The sequence below is a fragment of the Tasmannia lanceolata genome, unplaced genomic scaffold, assembly GCF_043159265.1.
Source record: "Tasmannia lanceolata isolate RefF3 unplaced genomic scaffold, GAP_Taslan_0.1 ptg000005l, whole genome shotgun sequence".
Taxonomy (NCBI): domain Eukaryota; kingdom Viridiplantae; phylum Streptophyta; class Magnoliopsida; order Canellales; family Winteraceae; genus Tasmannia; species Tasmannia lanceolata.
This window is the reverse complement of record NW_027518682.1, coordinates 2,853,501-2,860,573: the sequence shown is the minus strand read 5'-3', so window position 1 is coordinate 2,860,573 and position 7,073 is coordinate 2,853,501. Positions and strand designations below refer to the sequence as shown.

The 7,073-nt window shown below is 36.3% G+C and overlaps 1 pseudogene; it reads left to right on the top strand.

Annotated features, from left to right (window-relative positions):
* The first annotated feature begins 221 nt into the window (after window positions 1-221).
* LOC143876894 (hyperosmolality-gated Ca2+ permeable channel 1.8-like) lies at window positions 222-6,197 on the top strand (annotated as a pseudogene).
* Window positions 6,198-7,073: the final 876 nt, after the last annotated feature.

Here is a 7,073-nt window from a genome sequence, read left to right as displayed (position 1 = left end):
TTCCAGATGAACCAAGGCCGCCAAAGCCCAACAACTATGCCAAACAGTGCCACAGCAGACCATGCAAAGTGTGCCAAGCCCACCCCACGCCAAGGTGCGTAATGGCCGACTGTGCTTGGAATTGTCAAAGGTCCATTTAATTGACAAGAAACCAAATTTACAATGTTCCGAGTTACAACACAGACTACCTGAAAGGAGATTCGGTTGATGAGGTCAGATGCCTTGTTGGTGCAGAGGTGGATTTGATTAATTTCCATGAACATGAGATCGATGAGCTTGAGGGAAAGGTAAGTCTTCTAGATGCGTATATGATAATCTTGTGTTGCATATTCAAGTTGCTTGATGATAAATATCTTTGTAAAATTGTTGGGATTTATAACGCAAATGCGTTATATTTTTTCACAGTTTTAAATTCCCACCGAAATCAACACGAAATGACCAAAATGTTTCTGTTTCCATCCTCACCTAAATGATATTGAAACTGAAACACATACAACATCCAAATCGTAAGTGCATTAGTGGTATACTATATCAATATGTGTTACATAGTTACATTTAGATGAATTGCATATGAAATGTGGTGCATGTATTGTGATACATATTATATAAATTACATGTGAAATGTGATGTGTGCTGAATTATTATTAGACATGTGCGACAGCTCATGTCACTAGATGTTGGATGTTGTTAAACCATTATGGATGATTGTCTTGCTTATGCAACGGTTTTTAAGTATGTATTCTAGCATTTCCTTAAGTTTCATCATAAAATTCTATCATTTACATCCGTTTCCATATGTTTCCATGGATTTATTTGATTTTCACCAAAATTCCCAACTGGAGCCAAAACATATCCATTTCCTTGGCAGCAACCGAAACTGAAATTTAAAACCTTGCATTTTCTCTTATATGGCAACACATGCTGTTCATACTCGGTTTCTACTTCCTAGTTTTTTATGATGACTGATGCATTTTCTTAGATTTGATTGGCATGGATGTCATATGTTTGTTTTTGTTTTGTTTGGATTCTCAATTAAGTATGCCCCAACAAGTATTTATACAATTCTCTTATATCATGTTTCAGATTGTATCTGAGCGTCACAGGATTCTTAATGATCCAAAAGCTACTAAGCCAGTAGCTTTTGTTTCATTCAATTCACGATGGGGGGCCGCTGTATGTGCACAGACACAGCAAAGCAAGAATTCCACACTGTGGATAACTGATTGGGCCCCAGAACCACGTGATGTGTACTGGCAAAATCTTAAAATACCATTTGTTTCTCTCAGCATCCGGAAGCTTGTTATATCACTATCGGTGTTCTTTTACATGATGCCCATTGCTTTAGTCCAATCATTTGCAAATTTTGAGGGTCTAGAAAGAGTTGCTCCTTCCCTCAGGCCAGTGATCGAAGTGTAAGTTTTCTGTCTGAGGTGCTTTATAAGTAGAAGAAAGTTTATAATTTTGAGATTTTAAACTAAGCGATTACTTAAGATGACAAGACAAATTAGTTGGGAATCTATACTTCTATATTTGGGTTTGAATGTGTACCGTGGAGCATAGAGTTGATTGATCATGACGATTGAAATGCATTCTACAAGTTCAAAATGAAATCATCTTTAGGAACTTCTGAAAGCTTAGATCAATTCGGTTTTTATGTCCGATTATTTCATTGCATTTCAGTAGCATTTTATTGAAGAACCTCTATTATTTCTATATTATCTTTGTTTGTTTTGGTATATTTTACTTTGGCACGCCCCATGCAATAATTTGACTTCACTAATGATTTCGGTTGTGTGCAGCATGCTTACAATTTTTTGTGTTGATTCCTATCACTTAATTTGTATTAGGAACTTCCAATCAGTTTCAGTCCCATATATATTTCTTGACTGTTTGATGACTTGGGTTGCGCCAATGATACTAGAATATTTTTGCTTTCCATCGTTTCTTGTAGCTTTTCTAGTCTGTTATATTATAAAAATGTACTCATGATTTGGGCAAATCTAGTTACTCTGCTTAAGTTTATTGAATATTGTAGTCTTGATTGCTCATTCAAGATTTTATTGGTGAGATTTCCAAAGCCTAACTCTTAGAATAGTTATCAGTTAAATGTTTGTTCTAGCCTCACATTCATTTTTATTAGTATTGACTTTGGATGCTTGTAATATCATGCAGGAAGGTGATCAAATCATTCCTTCAAGGATTCCTCCCCGGTCTGGCTTTAAAAATATTGTTATACTTTCTTCCTTCGGGTGTGATGGTTATGTCAAAAGTTGAAGGCTACATGTCACTATCATCGCTCGAGAGAAAGACTGCATCTAAATATTACTATTTTATGTTGGTCAATGTGTTTTTGGGGAGCATAGTGACTGGAACTGCTTTCCAGCAACTCCATTCTTTTCTCCATCAATCACCAACCCAGTAATTGTCTCACACCTTCTGATATTGCATGTTCTTATTTGCAGATAGTACACTTCATATTTCAGAGCAATTTAGTACAAACGAGGCCATCTTTGGGATGTATTTCACTTATTGTTCTTCATAGTTGTACTTTATAGAAATTCAAAGTTATCAAATTTTAAAAAAGAGAGAATATCTAACCTAGAATGAGGAGACATCAATGGATAGTTAAAAATGATTCATGTTAAGCTCTTGATTCAAGAAGTGATGGTTCATGATGCAAGTATAAAACTTGCTAGATAATTGAATGTTCACACAAAATTATTCATAGTTAAAAATTATTAGGAACTCGTCAAAAGTACAAAATTTACTAGATAATTGAATGATTGCACAAACAATCCAATAGATCTTCACAACCAAAATTGGGGCGATAAAGTGAAAATAGATTTGATCAGAACATGGTCAAAGAAGGATAAAAGTCAAATATCAATTGGGGAAACTCGCAACTATTCATTGACCTCTTGAAAAGTACATCAAAACTTAATATAATATATGCCCAAAACACCTTAAAACCCTAGGTCAACCCTAACCATTGATAAGCTTGATTTCTGTTTAACTTAAAGTATGAGTCTCAATAGCTAAATACTTGGCATTTGAATCACGAGTAGGGATCGTAAAGAGGATATTAGAGCCCCCAAGTCCTTTACATTTTGCTTTCCATGAAACCCACACAACCAATTTCTAAAATTAGACTCCATATTTGACAAAAACACTATTCAAGTTTTTGTTTGTATGGCTCACTAAAACCTGTTAAAGTATAAAGGATTAAATAACACCTTCTCCAACAGCTTAAGCTATTGGAGTAACTGGTAGTTTCACATGGTATCAGAGCGAATGCCTGGGATCAAACCTCCTTGATAGCAAATAAATCCACATGTAATGGCCAAACCCAATAAAGGGGCCACATGTGCCACATGTGGGCCAATCCTAAAAGAGGGGCCACACATGAGGGGGAATGTTAAAGTATATAACACCTTCTCCAACAGCTTAAGCTTTTGGAGTGGAGTGACTGGTTGTTTCACAAAACCTAATGAAACTCTACCCCAAAATTAAATAAACATTAGTTTCCATTAATCACAATGACCCATCTTGCCAGCTTTTCTGATGAATGGAGCTTTGTAGGGCTCACAATTGGCATTAGCATGATGTTTTCATTCGTCTCTGGTCTACTTTTTTTATCCCGATTGACCCTCTTCTTCTCTTTAATCATTTTTGTTGAATTATAGCCTTGAATAATTTTTTTTCCTGAAATTTGTTTGCCATACTTCCTAAGTAGGTGCAAGAGCATACAAATCAGTATGCAATATGCTTAGTTTTTTAAAAAAAATATTTGATGTGAATGCATGCACTTTTATTTTGTGTGGAGTCATTTGCATACTTAATGAGACAAAACAAAAACAAAAACCATATTTGGATTGCTTGATGTTTAAGCTGTTATGATTAGATCATAAGTGAAATTTCACAGAAAATGAATGAGACCGTTCAATGAAGGTGGTTTTAGCTACTTTCCTCAAAATTATGATTGGTGTGTCATGTAAAATGCGAGTTGTGGTAGCTTGTATGTCATGTAAACTTTGAATCTTTATTTTGTATTTGATAAGGTAATTTGCGCATAGTAGTTTGCAAGTTCCTACACTCAATCTTGCATAACCTTAGCAGTCCACGATTAATTTGAAAAATCTAGTGAACAACTCTATTACCTGGCCAAATTGATCTTGCACATACATACAAATCCTGGAAACTCTCTCTCTCTCTACAGGATCCCCAGAACCATTAGAGTATCTATACGTACATATATAATGGTTGACGGATGGGCTGGCATTGCTAGTGATATTCTACGATTGAAGCCACTGGTGATATATCATTTTAAAAACATGTTTTTGGTGAAAACTCAAAGGGACAGAGAGAAGACAATGAGCCCTGGAAGTGTTAACCTCCCAGAGACTCTGCCAACACTCAAGTTATACTTTCTACTGGGCATTGTCTATGTTGTGATCACTCCAATTCTTCTTCCTTTTATACTCGTCTTCTTTGGGCTGGCATACCTTGTTTATCATCATCAGGTTTGTAATCATCGCAATGCTGTTCCTTCTCTTTTCATTCCCATAGTTGAATTAAATGTTGAAGGTTACCATATTCTTTACTGGTGCAAACTGACACAAGACATTGAATATTTGCCACCATAAACTTTCCTTTCAACTTGAAAAGGAACTATTTTCAAATATTTGCACGGCTATTATTGTGGAAAGTAGTAACTGTTGATATTTTTTAAGCACATCGGATATTGAAATTGTTATAAACTGCGAGAGTGTTATATTACTGTTGGCAAGTTCTGTAAGCTCGTGTCTGAAATCAGTTAATCAGTGGCTCAGGTAATATATGGACATTTAGACTTGGTGTGTTAAATATTTGAAAGAAGTCGTGAAAGATTAGGAATAAAGGTTTGGTGAAATATGATAAATATGCAAAATAAGAAAACAATTTGCATAAACAATTTGCAGATGCATTTTTGGAAGGCTTACTGATCTATTATTCATGAAGCTCACTGGACCAAACCATTTGAGTTGGTGTTAAATTGAGGTTTACACATCTCCAGTGGTTTTTCTATTTGCAACATTTGAAGAACATGTGACTCATTTACTTTTTCCCTATAACTCTGCCTTCTTTGCAAATTCTTGCGTTCCATATAAATCCTATTGTCAAACTTAATTTTTACTTCAATATTTGGAAGGCTAGCTCATGGTTTTCTTCTTTACATTGTATATTCCAGATTATTAATGTCTACAATCAAGAATATAAAAGTGTTGCTGCATTTTGGCCACATGTACATGGCCGCATTATTGCTAGCTTGTTAATATCCCATCTTCTTCTGCTTGGTCTGCTCACCACAAAGAAAGCTGCTAAGTCCACTCCGCTTCTTCTTGTTCTGCCTGTATTCACGATATGGTTCCACCGGTACTGCAAGAGTCGCTTTGAACCTGCATTTAGAAAGTATCCTCTAGAGGTGAGCTTGCTTGTATGCATTTTGTAACTTCTTTTGGATTTATTTTCATTTTTGAAATTAAACATTTCTTACCAGTTGAAGAAAGATACTTTATGGATTCAGAATTAGCAGTTTCCCAGTCTGTATGATATGGAACTAGAAGGACCCAGCATTCTATGTTATACAAATGTGGTGTGTATGCATATACATATAGATAAACATATAATGGGAAATGACATCAACACTCCCTTGCCTTGGTGATGGCACTTTATTTGTTTTACACTTTTCTAATAAGCTGCCATAAGCTGTTACAATTCCTCAAAAGCTATTGATAGCTAATCAAAAGGTTTAGTGAAGCGGATAATGAAATTATTAAAATAAGGGAGTGCATATTTCATTTCCTACATGTGTATCTTTACGCGTTTCGTGTTTTTCTTTTCTGTATTTTACTTTTTAAGTCTCTTGTTTGTATTTCAGGAAGCCATGGCGAAGGACACATTGGAGCGAGCTTCGGAACCAAACCTTAACATTAACGAATACTTGGCGAATGCATACTTGCACCCAGTATTCCGGTCATCCGAGGAAGTGGAAATGCAGAGTTCAGGGTAGACAAGACTCAATCTCATATAAGTACGCCCGCCATGAGCGAACTAAGTTCACCGTCCCCTCCCCATTATGTCTCATTATGAAGTCGAGCCTTGAATTGGTGCTTGCCCAACGTGCAGATGGTCTGAAGCGGGCCTTTTGTTTCTAGACTCACCACCCCTTTGCCATTGGAAACTTCATTTTATTTTTGTTTTGCTTAAAAAAGTCCCCTCAACGGTTCATTTTCCACGCGTTGGCAAAATCATGTAATAAATGTAATTTTTAGGCCACTCTTTAACGAGTCGCAACAAATGAATTGTTTGGAGCTTCGATCAAAGCAAACCCAAGTGATCTTTTTATGGTCTCCACCAACTTCAAGGATATAAACAATTCCTTGTTGGGCTCTACTAAGGGTTGTGTTCAAAGATATAAGAAAGAGAGAGTACACATGAAAACCTGTATAGTGTAGTACTTTTTAAAATGGACTGTATGGACCACACCATGCGATGATCCAAACATTAATGTAAATTGAAACCTCCGATCTCTGCCCTCTGAGCTAATGGAAACCTCCATAGATCATAGGGTTGGGGTAATCCTATGCAAGTGAAATTTGGGTCACAACCTATTTATGTTGTAGCCAATCAAATGGAAGGTCTGGATCATAGTATGATGTGGACCGTAGAGTCCATTTTGAAAAACACTCAACGACACAAGCTTACTCCGTATCAAATCTAGTGAGAATTAAGTATGGGTGGGGTCTACTTGTTCAAAGATTTAAATAATCAGGGCCCCACCAACTGTTCATGTTGGAGAGAGAGAGAGAGGTTGTACCATTGTTTTGCGTGTAGCTTCACAACTGGTACAGTTGGGTGAATTTATCCTAGAATGGGGGTGACTTTATCACCATCTTTTGTTGCTGATCATGATTCTACATAGCACATGTATGGTCCCGATGAGTTGATTTACATGTGTTCAGTTAGACCAACACCCACTAAAACCCATGGCTTGACAGGTCCTAAAGACACTTCATTGGTAATGATTTTTGGGT